At 38.7% G+C, this 15,779-nt stretch overlaps 1 pseudogene; it reads left to right on the top strand.

Moving 5' to 3' along the window:
* The first annotated feature begins 15,773 nt into the window (after nucleotides 1-15,773).
* The window catches only part of LOC128661959 (uncharacterized), a 119-nt pseudogene continuing 113 nt past the window's right edge, over nucleotides 15,774-15,779 (top strand).

Genomic DNA, 15,779 nt, shown 5'->3' with positions numbered 1-15,779 from the left:
ACAAGAGTTCCCTTCTTGGGAACAATAATAGATTCCTTAGAAATGAAGATTTTTCTGACAGAGGCCAGAAAATCAAAACTTCTAAGCTCTTGTCAAGTACTTCATTCTGTTCTTCTTCCTTCCATAGCGCAGTGCATGGAAGTAATAGGTTTGATGGTTGCAGCAATGGACATAGTTCCTTTTGCGCGGATTCATCTAAGACCATTACAACTGTGCATGCTCAGACAGTGGAATGGGGATTATACAGACTTGTCTCCGACGATCCAAGTAGATCAGAGAACCAGAGATTCACTCCGTTGGTGGCTGACCCTGGACAACCTGTCACAGGGAATGAGCTTCCGCAGACCAGAGTGGGTCATTGTCACGACCGACGCCAGTCTGGTGGGCTGGGGCGCAGTCTGGGAACCCCTGAAAGGGTCTATGGTCTCGGGAAGAATCTCTTCTCCCGATAAACATTCTGGAACTGAGAGCGATATTCAATGCTCTCAAAGCTTGGCCTCAACTAGCAAAGGCCAAATTCGTAAGGTTTCAATCAGACAACATGACGACCGTTGCATATATCAACCATCAGGGGGGAACAAGGAGTTCCCTGGCGATGGAAGAAGTGACCAAAATAATTCAATGGGCGGAGAATCACTCCTGCCACTTGTCTGCAATCCACATCCCAGGAGTGGAAAATTGGGAAGCGGATTTTCTGAGTCGTCAGACTTTCCATCCGGGGGAGTGGGAACTCCATCCGGAAATCTTTGCCCAAATAACTCAATTATGGGGCATTCCAGACATGGATCTGATGGCGTCTCGTCAGAACTTCAAGGTTCCTTGCTACGGGTCCAGATCCAGGGATCCCAAGGCGACTCTAGTAGATGCACTAGTAGCACCTTGGACCTTCAACCTAGCTTATGTATTCCCACCGTTTCCTCTCATTCCCAGGCTGGTAGCCAGGATCAATCAGGAGAGGGCTTCGGTGATCTTGATAGCTCCTGCGTGGCCACGCAGAACTTGGTATGCAGACCTGGTGAATATGTCATTGGCTCCACCATGGAAGCTACCTTTGAGACAGGACCTTCTTGTTCAAGGTCCATTCGAACATCCGAATCTGGCTTCACTCCAACTGACTGCTTGGAGATTGAACGCTTGATTTTATCAAAGCGTGGGTTTTCAGATTCTGTCATTGATACTCTTATTCAGGCTAGAAAGCCTGTAACTAGGAAAATGTACCATAAAATATGGAAAAAATATATCTGTTGGTGTGAATCTAAAGGATTCCCATGGAACAAGATAAAAATTCCTAAGATTCTATCCTTTCTACAAGAGGGTTTGGAGAAAGGATTATCTGCAAGTTCTTTGAAGGGACAGATTTCTGCTTTATCTGTTTTACTTCACAAAAAGCTGGCGGCTGTGCCAGATATTCAAGTTTTTGTTCAGGCTCTGGTTAGAATCAAGCCTGTTTACAAACCTTTGACTCCTCCTTGGAGTCTCAATTTAGTTCTTTCAGTTCTTCAAGGGGTTCCGTTTGAACCCTTACATTCCGTAGATATTAAGTTACTATCTTGGAAAATTTTTGTTTTTGGTTGCAATTTCTTCTGCTAGAAGAGTTTCAGAGTTATCTGCTCTGCAGTGTTCTCCTCCTTATCTGGTGTTCCATGCAGATAAGGTGGTTTTGCGTACTAAACCTGGTTTTCTTCCGAAAGTTGTTTCTAACAAAAATATTAACCAGGAGATAGTTGTGCCTTCTTTGTGTCCGAATCCAGTTTCAAAGAAGGAACGTTTGTTGCACAATTTGGATGTAGTTCGTGCTCTAAAATTCTATTTAGAGGCTACAAAGGATTTCAGACAAACATCTTCTTTGTTTGTTGTTTATTCTGGTAAAAGGAGAGGTCAAAAAGCAACTTCTACCTCTCTCTCTTTTTGGCTTAAAAGCATCATCCGATTGGCTTATGAGACTGCCGGACGGCAGCCTCCTGAAAGAATCACAGCTCACTCCACTAGGGCTGTGGCTTCCACATGGGCCTTCAAGAACGAGGCTTCTGTTGATCAGATATGTAAGGCAGCGACTTGGTCTTCACTGCACACTTTTACCAAATTTTACAAATTTGATACTTTTGCTTCTTCGGAGGCTATTTTTGGGAGAAAGGTTTTGCAAGCCGTGGTGCCTTCCATCTAGGTGACCTGATTTGCTCCCTCCCATCATCCGTGTCCTAAAGCTTTGGTATTGGTTCCCACAAGTAAGGATGACGCCGTGGACCGGACACACCTATGTTGGAGAAAACAGAATTTATGCTTACCTGATAAATTACTTTCTCCAACGGTGTGTCCGGTCCACGGCCCGCCCTGGTTTTTTAATCAGGTCTGATGAATTATTTTCTCTAACTACAGTCACCACGGTATCATATGATTTCTCCTATGCATATTCCTCCTTTACGTCGGTCGAATGACTGGGGTAGGCGGAGCCTAGGAGGGATCATGTGACCAGCTTTGCTGGGCTCTTTGCCATTTCCTGTTGGGGAAGAGAATATCCCACAAGTAAGGATGACGCCGTGGACCGGACACACCGTTGGAGAAAGTAATTTATCAGGTAAGCATAAATTCTGTTTTTCTCCATCTACTATTTTTAAAAAGATGTTTTCCATAGTGGACTCTATTAAGGAGTCTTGGTAGACAGTCCCCAAGGTGGAAGGGGCTGTTTCCACTCTGGCCAAGAGAACTACTATTCCCATAGAGGATAGTTGTGCCTTTAATGATCCTATGGATAAAAAATTAGAGGGGTTACTCAAGAAGATGTATGTACACCAGGGGTTACAATGGCAACCTGCGGTGTGCATTGCTACCGTCACTAGCGCGGCAGCTTATTGGTTTGATGCCTTGTCTGATGCTATCAAGACAGACACTCCCCTTGATGAGATTCAGGATAGGATAAAAGCTCTTAAGTTAGCTAATTTCTTTATTACTGATGCTTCCCTACAGGTTATTTCTTTTTTGACACGATGAGTCCACGGCCCGCCCTGTTAAATAGACAGGTTGTTGGTTTATTATAAACTTCAGACACCTCTGTACCTTGTTACTTCCTTTCTCCTATACTTCAGTCGAATGCCTGGGGTGGGAGGGAAGGGAGATGATATTTATCAGCTTTGCTGTGGTGCGCTTTGCCGCCCTCTGCTGGGCAGGAGTGATATTCCCAGTAGTAATTAGATGATCCGTCAAAAAATACATTTACCAGGTAAGGTTAGTAAAATAGATAGACATACCCTATTTTCCAGTTACAACAGTAGTAATAGATCTACCTATGCAAAACAGAAAATAACTTCTAATGATATAGTCTTTTCTACTCAATATAGTAGACAGTACGAAGATATTTGCAAAATAATACACAAATACCTATTCTCCAAAGCGATAACAAACTTAGAGATGTATCAAGACAACAAATTAAGTGTGTAGCAAAAAAAGCCCCTACAGTAGGAGATAAAGTTAGGAAACATTTTACCAACAAGCCACAACATAGCACCAACTGGTTAACCCCAACCAAAGGTTTCTTCAGGTGTGGGCGCATATGCAAAAGTTGCAACTACACCCAAAAGAGCGACCATTTCACATCTTTAATTACAGGGAGAACCTTTCCTATTAGACAGAGAATAGACTGTACCAGCCAATTTGTGGTGTATTTAGTCACATCACATGCCAACAATGTTTCCAACAATATGTAGGCCTAACTACACGCCCACTTAAAGATCGAATTAGACAACATTTACTATCACTAGAAGAGGACATTCCAAAAACACCAGTGGCTAAACACTTCCGCTCCCATGGTACACATATAAAGCACCTTTTCTCGTTTGTAGGTATAGAGCATATTAGCAAAGATATTAGAGGTGGAGATAGAATAAGTAAGCTCCAAAGAAAGGAAGCTTTCTGGATCTTCACTCTACAGACCAAGTTCCCAAAAGGTATCAACAAGAGACAAGATTTGGATTTATTTATAGACTAGTTTATAATTTCCTCTTGTTAAGGCCACGAGAGAGCAACTTAAAGAGTAGTTCTCCTCTGTCTTTTTTACTCAGACAGTTCATTTTCCCTTGCTAATATTAGTTACACCACATAACTTAGTTAGTGTTCATAATTTTTACTTTCCCCAATACATATTGTCATTATTTTTTTACTTTGTTTCTTATCATTTTCAAAGTTATTTTTTCAACTTATTAATTTTCAGTTATTATTTAACTTCTCGTGCTCTTATTCACAATTTCTTCTTTCTGCTCTAACCAAGATACAACATTCATTGCTGTATACCCCCATTTGAAATCATTTCACAATTAGGCCAGTACTTGTGTTTCCAGCACCACTGTCCTGTAATATCTCCCGAGTAGTGCCATAGCATCTAGTCTAGTTTGAAGGAGCATAAGTGACACTAGTGCATAATGCTCCCTAATGTTCCCCTACTATTGGGTCCATTCAAATATTGGGTCATAAGTGGCAGTTTACTAGTATTTACTATATACACATTTAGCCAGAATTGTCCCCAACATATATAAATTATTTATTCTATCTAGATTTTTAGTTTTAGTTTCACACCTATGGTCACCAGTCCTGAAATTATTCTCTATACATTATGAGAGAATTCCTTGTATAGAATAGATATAATTTATCTTATATTTAACAAACCATGGTTAAGAGCATACAGTTAATATATTGTCTTTACCTAAACAACATTTTGTAATACCCGAGCACAATTAGAGCTTCCGTACTTTTCACATGAATATTCAAGTATGCAAAAGCATTTTTAGGCAGTAACAGTGATGTGCAGTCACTAGAGGCAGGTGAGGCAGTGCTTCACCTCTCATATGGGAAAAAATATATCTTTTTTTATTGGCTTTAAAAAAAAAAATTGTATTTTTTTCCCCAGCATTTTTTTTTTCACAGCTACATGTTGTGCAATGGAGAGGCACAAGCAGGTCTGCCCACCATTACACAACATGCTGCGCCACCTACTGGATGAAAGTGGTTAAGATCATTGCATGGCCCATTAACTGCTTATTTGAGGCAGTCCTATTTGGGCTGAACCAATCCAGTGAGAGGCATTAGTAAGTGGAACATAGGGTTGGGGCTGGATGTTAAATGATATAAAACAAAACAAAAACGGAAAAAAAAACAACTTTAATTTATTTTGTTGCTGTCCTGTGAACCTGCTAGCTTTGCTAAAGTGAAAAAGAGAGTTCTGTTCTTCCCCTCTAAGTGCAGTGGAATGTGCCACTGTCACTTCCTGAATCCTTACAGAGCAGGAAGAGAGGCAGAGAGAGCACTGCAGTGTTTCAGCCACATCTTATTGAAGTAAGATTTTACTGAAAGGGATTCTGTTAGTGAAAATGATAATTTAATGAATGTGGTTTAGTGTTTTTTTTTACTCTTTTACAGCAAAGGATCGTTTTTGTATTTTGTTTACTCAAAATTTACACCCACTAACTTAGCAGCTTGCCTCTGTACTGCACACTAATGTATGGTCTCATTTAGTTATAGTCTCACTTAGTCTCTGTAGCTCTGCTGTTTTATTACTTAAAAATGCAGTGGTCCCTCTCCCCCCCCCCCTTGTGTGTGTCTGTGTGTTTCTCTCTCTATCCATCTCTCTCCTTATGTGTTGTTCTCCCCCATGGTCTCTTTCTCTCTCTGTCTCTCTTCCTCCCCCTCAGACTCTCTCATCCCTTATGTGTCTTTCTAACCCTCTGTGTGTGATTGTGTCTCTCTCTCTAACCCTCTGTGTGTGATTGTGTGTGTCTCTCTCTATTTCTCTCTCTCTCTCTCTAACCCTCTGTGTGTGATTGTGTGTCTCTCTCTCTCTCTTTCTCTCTCTCTCTCTCTCTCTCTCTCTTTCTCTCTCTCTCTCTCTCTCTCTCTAACCCTCTGTGTGTGATTGTGTCTCTCTCACTCTTTCTCTCTCTCTCTAACCCTCTGTGTGTGATTGTGTGTCTCTCTCTAACCCTCTGTGTGTGATTGTGTCTCTCTCTCTCTCTAACCCTCTGTGTGTGATTGTGTCTCTCGCTCTCTCTCTAACCCTCTGTGTGTGATTGTGTCTCTCTCTTTCTCTCTCTAACCCTCTGTGTGTGATTGTGTCTCTCTCTTTCTCTCTCTAACCCTCTGTGTGTGATTGTGTCTCTCTCTTTCTCTCTCTCTCTCTAACCCTCTGAGTGTGATTGTGTCTCTTTCTCTCTCTCTCTAACCCTCTGTGTGTGATTGTGTCTCTCTTTCTCTAACCCTCTGTATGTGATTGAATCATTGTGTCTCTCTCTCTTTCTCTCTCTCAAACCCTCTGTGTGTGATTGTGTCTCTCTCTCTCTCTTTATTTCTCTCTCTCTAACCCTCTGTGTGTGATTGTGTGTCTCTCTCTCTTTCTCTCTCTAACCCTCTGTGTGTGATTGTGTCTCTCTCTCTCTTTCTCTCTCTCTAACCTTCTGTGTGTGATTGTGTCTCTCTCTCTTTCTCTCTCTCTCTAACCCCTCTGTGTGTGATTGTGTCTCTCTCTCTCTCTTTCTCTCTAACCCTCTGTGTCTCTCTCCCCCGTCTGTCTCTCCCTCTCCCCCCAAATGCTTTTCTGTGTTTCTGTCTACCTTTTATTTATTTAATTAATGAATTGGTAGTGCCATCTGATGGTGTGGCTTTATTTAAAGGGGTGGGGTCAAGCGCCCCACCATCTTTAAATTTCACCAGCCGCCACTGGATCAAGACATTTTTATATTTACTGAATAATGAAAGAATCTATAAGCATAATTTGCAGCATTAAAGTAAAAAGTATGTTTTAAACATATTTTAATGGGCATGGATTTCTAGATCTCATAATCAGAGCAAGCATTGTGTTATCTGGCAAGAGTTTCTGTTACAATCCTTTTAGACTAAAATCAGATGTTTATGTTTACTAAGTTGACCAGTTTTCCAAGACACCATTTAAAGGGACATGAAACCCATATGAAACCCATATCAATCCCATATGCAAATTTAAATAACTTTCCAATTTACATCTAATATCTACTTTTTTCATTCTTTTGATATCCTTTGTTGAAAATCATATCTAAATATGCTCAGTAGCTGCTGATTGGTGGCTGCACATAGATACCACATGTGATTGGCTCACCCATGTGCATTGCTATTTCTTCAACAAAGGATATCTAAAGAATGAAGGCGTATCCTAGCCACTGCCTCACCAGCCTCTGACGTCACTGCACGTCACTGGGCAGTAATAATAGTTTATTTAGTCTTTTAGCTTCTAATTTGTGCTCAAAATAACAAAAAGAAAATCTTTTTCTCATTTCATGTTGTTTTCTTTAATGTTTTGTGTTTTTTCACAATAATTCTTCTTTTATATAGTTTTTTTATAAAATCTTTTTAGTTGGAAAATCTTTAAAGCAGAATGTCTTATAACTGAGTATTTGTGTCCTGTTTATAGCCCTTTGTAAAATGCTACCAGCATTATTATGATAGACTTATAAGAATGATTAATTATTGCCAATATTAGCAATAACTTAAAAAAAATTTTTTTGTAAATGTCATCACGTAGTGTCACATACAATCCAACTTGCACTATTATTTTAAAGTAAACATTTTTTAAGTATTTTTAAACAATTTCACATTTGACATCTTTATCCCTCATAGTGGAGTACACCTAGCGCCTACTAAATAAGACCTCTGGCTTTGATAATTTGACACCTAGTTGTCAAAATGGAAAGATGAAACTAATAAGGTATACCAAAGCGCCAACTATATGAAGGCTGGGTCTGGACCAAAGCGCCACCTATACGAAGGCTGGGTCTGGACCTAATGCAATATTGTCAAACGATTACAATAAACAATTTATTGAGTACACAAATAAGTTAAAAACATGGATCCATGTATAAACAATCAAATTTATACAACAATAATAGCTAAATGAATAGTTAAAACAAATAGTTATGTAACGGATATAGCATTTAAAATGGTGCAAACATTGCTCTTAAAAATATTCCTAAAAAATTCCAAATTTAGTATAAGGCTCACAACAGAAATTCAACTTTGTGTTTACCATATACACATACACAAATTTGTACAGCAATAATAGCTAAATGAATAGTTAAAACAAATAGTTAAATAGCAGATATGGCATTTAAAATTGTGCAAACAATGCTCTTAAAAAATATTCCTAAAAAATTCCAAATTAAGTATAAGGCTCACAACAAAAATTCAACTTTGTGTTTACCACATGCACATAATAGGTGAAATATATTAGTCAGTTATATAATATTATCGAACCAATAATGTTCTCGATTCTATGCAATACTAAATATTGCCAATAGTGACTAATGTGTAAGGCTCTGAGTAAGACCTTTAACTGTGTGTTTACCACATACCCTTTGTCAAGTAAAAAATATTGTGACAGCAATAAGCCAATGTAAAGAATGTGTATCAAAAAAGTTGTGTGCAAAAATTAGTGTACAAAAGATATTAATGGTCAAAAAATAGGTTGATCTTCAAAAAACGTGAATTAGGAACAAAGATTGTGAAAAATGAAAAACCAAAAATTTACAAAAACATTGTGGTGTGTTCCAATAGTAACTTATATAAATGTAAATAATAGTCTAATACTAATCCCATGAGAAGTGCCTCTTTTGGCGAAGAACAGTATAATACTGTGTTTGCTTTTATGAATACACGGGTTGTGAAACATGATAGCAAGTATCATAATCAACGATCTTCTAAAAAAACTAAATTCCCCTAACTGTGTATGAATACCTCCTGCTATATCCACCTCTCTCTGCATATATGACAAATTTTAAACGTATACCCATATATGGGCATCTTCTGGTTGCATTATGGCTCTATTCCTCATACTCTAGCACTGCTAGCTACATACCCCTCTATAAACTTTGTGATTTAGATAGATTTTCACAAGGTTAGTACCTAAAACATATTTGATGTTCATATTTAAAGAAGACAGCAATTCAATCATTCATATATATAAACTCAGACATAATACTCTGGATATATAGTACATAAACAGGAACAAATATAATTATACATTATAATTTAAAAAGAAAAAGGTTTTGGGTGAACTAGGTTAACCCACAGATGCTTTACACTCGTCACTAGGGTACGCTATATGCCACACACCAATGAGTTTGTAATGATAGGTGTCTATTCTAAATTTGAAAAAAGATTTGAGGATAGTTTATCTGATAGTTTTTCTATGATTACATAATGCATTAATCAGGGCTAATATCTCTCCAGATAAGACACTACTAGTATAGAGGTCACTTTCCCACTCGATTGGATATTTATGTTAAACAAATAAAGGTTGTTTAATATTTCTACACCACCATCTGGTTCCCATACGTTTCTGTTCCACTTAAAACCTATTGAGGTTTCACCTTGTTTGTATAAAAAACAAAAAAACAAAAAAAACATTTCTTTCATGTAATTAGCAAGAGTCCATGAGCTAGTGACGTATGGGATATACATTCCTACCAGGAGGGGCAAAGTTTCCCAAACCTCAAAATGCCTATAAATACACCCCTCACCACACCCACAATTCAGTTTTACAAACTTTGCCTCCGATGGAGGTGGTGAAGTAAGTTTGTGCTAGATTCTACGTTGATATGCGCTCCGCAGCAAGTTGGAGCCCGGTTTTCCTCTCAGCGTGCAGTGAATGTCAGAGGGATGTGAGGGGAGTATTGCCTATTTGAATGCAGTGATCTCCTTCTACGGGGTCTATTTCATAGGTTCTCTGTTATCGGTCGTAGAGATTCATCTCTTACCTCCCTTTTCAGATCGACGATATACTCTTATATATACCATTACCTCTGCTGATTCTCGTTTCAGTACTGGTTTGGCTTTCTACAAACATGTAGATGAGTGTCCTGGGGTAAGTAAATCTTATTTTCTGTGACACTCTAAGCTATGGTTGGGCACTTTGTTTATAAAGTTCTAAATATATGTATTCAAACATTTATTTGCCTTGACTCAGAATGTTCAACTTTCCTTATTTTCAGACAGTCAGTTTCATATTTGGGATAATGCATTTGATTTAATCATTTTTTCTTACCTTCAAAAATTTGACTCTTCCCTGTGGGCTATTAGGCTCGCGGGGGCTGAAAATGCTTCATTTTATTGCGTCATTCTTGGCGCGGACTTTTTTGGCGCAAAAAATTTGTTCCGTTTCCGGCATCATACGTGTCGCCGGAAGTTGCGTCATTTTTTGACGTTATTTTGCGCCAAAAGTGTCGGCGTTCCGGATGTGGCGTCATTTGGCGCCAAAAAGCATTTAGGCGCCAAATAATGTGGGCGTCTTATTGGCGCGAAAAAATATGGGCGTCGCTTTTGTCTCCACATTATTTTAGTCTCATTTTTCATTGCTTCTGGTTGCTAGAAGCTTGTTCTTTGGCATTTTTTCCCATTCCTGAAACTGTCATTTAAGGAATTTGATCAATTTTGCTTTATATATATGTTGTTTTTTCTCTTACATATTGCAAGATGTCTCACGTTGCATCTGAGTCAGAAGATACTACAGGAAAATCGCTGTCTAGTGCTGGATCTACCAAAGCTAAGTGTATCTGCTGTAAACTTTTGGTAGCTATTCCTCCAGCTGTTGTTTGTATTGATTGTCATGACAAACTTGTTAAAGCAGATAATATTTCCTTTAGTAAAGTACCATTGCCTGTTGTAGTTCCTTCAACATCTAAGGTGCAGAATGTTCCTGATAATATAAGAGATTTTGTTTCTGAATCCATAAAGAAGGCTATGTCTGTTATTTCTCCTTCTAGTAAACGTAAAAAATCTTTTAAAACTTCTCTCCCTACAGATGAATTTTTAAATGAACATCATCATTCTGATTCTGATGACTCTTCTGGTTCAGAGGATTCTGTCTCAGAGGTTGATGCTGATAAATCTTCATATTTATTTAAAATGGAATTTATTCGTTCTTTACTTAAAGAAGTACTAATTGCTTTAGAAATAGAGGATTCTGGTCCTCTTGATACTAATTCTAAACGTTTGGATAAGGTATTTAAAGCTCCTGTGGTTATTCCAGAAGTTTTTCCTGTTCCTAATGCTATTTCTGCAGTAATTTCCAAAGAATGGGATAAATTGGGTAATTCATTTACTCCTTCTAAACGTTTTAAGCAATTATATCCTGTGCCGTCTGACAGATTAGAATTTTGGGACAAAATCCCTAAAGTTGATGGGGCTATTTCTACCCTTGCTAAACGTACTACTATTCCTACGTCAGATGGTACTTCGTTTAAGGATCCTTTAGATAGGAAAATTGAATCCTTTCTAAGAAAAGCTTATCTGTGTTCAGGTAATCTTCTTAGACCTGCTATATCTTTGGCTGATGTTGCTGCAGCTTCAACTTTTTGGTTGGAAACTTTAGCGCAACAAGTAACACATCATGATTCTCATGATATTATTATTCTTCTACAGCATGCTAATAATTTTATCTGTGATGCCATTTTTGATATTATCAGAGTTGATGTCAGGTTTATGTCTCTAGCTATTTTAGCTAGAAGAGCTTTATGGCTTAAAACTTGGAATGCTGATATGGCTTCTAAATCAACTTTACTTTCCATTTCTTTCCAGGGTAACAAATTATTTGGTTCTCAGTTGGATTCCATTATTTCAACTGTTACTGGTGGGAAAGGAACTTTTTTACCACAGGATAGAAAATCTAAAGGTAAAAGCAGGGCTAATAATCGTTTTCGTTCCTTTCGTTTCAACAAAGAACAAAAGCCTGATCCTTCATCCTCAGGAGCAGTTTCAGTTTGGAAACCATCTCCAGTCTGGAATAAATCCAAGCCAGCTAGAAAGGCAAAGCCTGCTTCTAAGTCCACATGAAGGTGCGGCCCTCATTCCAGCTCAGCTGGTAGGGGGCAGGTTACGTTTTTTCAAGGAAATTTGGATCAATTCTGTTCACAATCTTTGGATTCAGAGCATTGTTTCAGAAGGGTACAGAATTGGTTTCAAGATGAGACCTCCTGCAAAGAGATTTTTTCTTTCCCGTGTCCCAGTAAATCCAGTAAAAGCTCAAGCATTTCTGAAATGTGTTTCAGATCTAGAGTTGACTGGAGTAATTATGCCAGTTCCAGTTCCGGAACAGGGGATGGGGTTTTATTCAAATCTCTTCATTGTACCAAAGAAGGAGAATTCCTTCAGACCAGTTCTGGATCTAAAAATATTGAATCGTTATGTAAGAATACCAACGTTCAAGATGGTAACTGTAAGGACTATCTTGCCTTTTGTTCAGCAAGGGAATTATATGTCCACAATAGATTTACAGGATGCATATCTGCATATTCTGATTCATCCAGATCATTATCAGTTCCTGAGATTCTCTTTTCTGGACAAGCATTACCAGTTTGTGGCTCTGCCGTTTGGCCTAGCTACAGCTCCAAGAATTTTTACAAAGGTTCTCAGTGCCCTTCTGTCTGTAATCAGAGAACAGGGTATTGTGGTATTTCCTTATTTGGACGATATCTTGGTACTTGCTCAGTCTTTACATTTAGCAGAATCTCATACGAATCGACTTTGTGTTGTTTCTTCAAGATCATGGTTGGAGGATCAATTTACCAAAAAGTTCTTTGATTCCTCAGACAAGGGTAACCTTTCTGGGTTTCCAGATGGATTCAGTGTCCATGACTCTGTCTTTAACAGACAAGAGACGTCTAAAATTGATTGCAGCTTGTCGAAACCTTCAGTCACAATCATTCCCTTCGGTAGCCTTATGCATGGAAATTCTAGGTCTTATGACTGCTGCATCGGACGCGATCCCCTTTGCTCGTTTTCACATGCGACCTCTTCAGCTCTGCATGCTGAAGCAATGGTGCAAGGATTACACGAAGATATCTCAATTAATTTCTTTAAAACCGATTGTTCGACACTCTCTAACATGGTGGACAGATCACCATCGTTTAATTCAGGGGGCTTCTTTTGTGCTTCCGACCTGGACTGTAATTTCAACAGATGCAAGTCTCACAGGTTGGGGAGCTGTGTGGGGATCTCTGACGGCACAGGGAGTTTGGGAATCTCAGGAGGTGAGATTACCGATCAATATTTTGGAACTCCGTGCAATTTTCAGAGCTCTTCAGTTTTGGCCTCTTCTGAAGAGAGAATCGTTCATTTGTTTTCAGACAGACAATGTCACAACTGTGGCATACATCAATCATCAAGGAGGGACTCACAGTCCTCTGGCTATGAAAGAAGTATCTCGAATTTTGGTTTGGGCGGAATCCAGCTCCTGTCTAATTTCTGCGGTTCATATCCCAGGTATAGACAATTGGGAAGCGGATTATCTCAGTCGCCAAACGTTGCATCCGGGCGAATGGTCTCTTCACCCAGAGGTATTTCTTCAGATTGTTCAAATGTGGGAACTTCCAGAAATAGATCTGATGGCGTCCCATCTAAACAAGAAACTTCCCAGGTATCTGTCCAGATCCCGGGATCCTCAGGCGGAGGCAGTGGATGCATTATCACTTCCTTGGAAGTATCATCCTGCCTATATCTTTCCGCCTCTAGTTCTTCTTCCAAGAGTAATCTCCAAGATTCTGAAGGAATGCTCGTTTGTTCTGCTGGTAGCTCCGGCATGGCCTCACAGGTTTTGGTATGCGGATCTTGTCCGGATGGCCTCTTGCCAACCGTGGACTCTTCCGTTAAGACCAGACCTTCTGTCACAAGGTCCTTTTTTCCATCAGGATCTGAAATCCTTAAATTTAAAGGTATGGAGATTGAACGCTTGATTCTTGGTCAAAGAGGTTTCTCTGACTCTGTGATTAATACTATGTTACAGGCTCGTAAATCTGTATCTCGAGAGATATATTATAGAGTCTGGAAGACTTATATTTCTTGGTGTCTTTCTCATCATTTTTCTTGGCATTCTTTTAGAATACCGAGAATTTTACAGTTTCTTCAGGATGGTTTAGATAAGGGTTTGTCCACAAGTTCTTTGAAAGGACAAATCTCTGCTCTTTCTGTTCTTTTTCACAGAAAGATTGCTATTCTTCCTGATATTCATTGTTTTGTACAAGCTTTGGTTCGTATAAAACCTGTTATTAAGTCAATTTCTCCTCCTTGGAGTTTGAATTTGGTTCTGGGAGCTCTTCAAGCTCCTCCATTTGAACCTATGCATTCATTGGACATTAAATTACTTTCTTGGAAAGTTTTGTTCCTTTTGGCCATCTCTTCTGCCAGAAGAGTTTCTGAATTATCTGCTCTTTCTTGTGAGTCTCCTTTTCTGATTTTTCATCAGGATAAGGCGGTGTTGCGAACTTCTTTTGAATTTTTACCTAAAGTTGTGAATTCCAACAACATTAGTAGAGAAATTGTGGTTCCTTCATTATGTCCTAATCCTAAGAATTCTAAGGAGAAGTCGTTGCATTCTTTGGATGTTGTTAGAGCTTTGAAATATTATGTTGAAGCTACGAAATCTTTCCGTAAGACTTCTAGTCTATTTGTTATCTTTTCCGGTTCTAGAAAAGGCCAGAAAGCTTCTGCCATTTCTTTGGCATCTTGGTTGAAATCTTTAATTCATCTTGCCTATGTTGAGTCGGGTAAAACTCCGCCTCAGAGAATTACAGCTCATTCTACTAGGTCAGTTTCTACTTCCTGGGCGTTTAGGAATGAAGCTTCGGTTGATCAGATTTGCAAAGCAGCAACTTGGTCCTCTTTGCATACTTTTACTAAATTCTACCATTTTGATGTATTTTCTTCTTCTGAAGCAGTTTTTGGTAGAAAAGTACTTCAGGCAGCGGTTTCAGTTTGAATCTTCTGCTTATGTTTTTCGTTAAACTTTATTTTTGGGTGTGGATTATTTTCAGCAGGAATTGGCTGTCTTTATTTTATCCCTCCCTCTCTAGTGACTCTTGTGTGGAAAGATCCACATCTTGGGTAGTCATTATCCCATACGTCACTAGCTCATGGACTCTTGCTAATTACATGAAAGAAAACATAATTTATGTAAGAACTTACCTGATAAATTCATTTCTTTCATATTAGCAAGAGTCCATGAGGCCCGCCCTTTTTTTGTGGTGGTTATGATTTTGTATAAAGCACAATTATTCCAATTCCTTATTTTATATGCTTTCGCACTTTTTTATCACCCCACTTCTTGGCTATTCGTTAAACTGAATTGTGGGTGTGGTGAGGGGTGTATTTATAGGCATTTTGAGGTTTGGGAAACTTTGCCCCTCCTGGTAGGAATGTATATCCCATACGTCACTAGCTCATGGACTCTTGCTAATATGAAAGAAATGAATTTATCAGGTAAGTTCTTACATAAATTATGTTTTCTCTTTATTCTGGATAATAATTCACACCTCAGCACAGACATAGCACTATAGCAAAATCCAGTATATAGAAGACAACAATATAACACCATTAGGAATATTGTAAGGGATATATAATCAGCATAGATTGTGTAATAAGTAAAAGATGAAACTAGCAAGTCCGTCCTTTATATAGAATATGTCTTGTTTCCGCTTTTTATTCTCTTAGATTAGCAAGCATATGTAAAAATTGGCATCTAGAAATGACATCTAAAAATGACACCTTAACATATACGCTAAAATGGCTTTATTATGACAGATAAGGGAATGTTTTAACAACATTCCAACTACTATCCAATGAAATTGAGCCTATTATACACACCCCTGCCCCATCCAATAGAAACCAAGCCGAGATTATACCCAATAGAAATAGCTGAAAAACGGCTTGGAGATGACAGTAAACTCTCTTTCTGATCAGATCATGATGAGAAATAGGGCTAATACAGAAATGTCTAC

The sequence above is a fragment of the Bombina bombina genome, chromosome 5 (assembly GCF_027579735.1).
Source record: "Bombina bombina isolate aBomBom1 chromosome 5, aBomBom1.pri, whole genome shotgun sequence".
Classification (NCBI taxonomy): Eukaryota; Metazoa; Chordata; class Amphibia; order Anura; family Bombinatoridae; genus Bombina; species Bombina bombina.
Note: the sequence above shows the minus strand (reverse complement) of the source record. Positions and strands in the feature narration are given on the sequence as shown.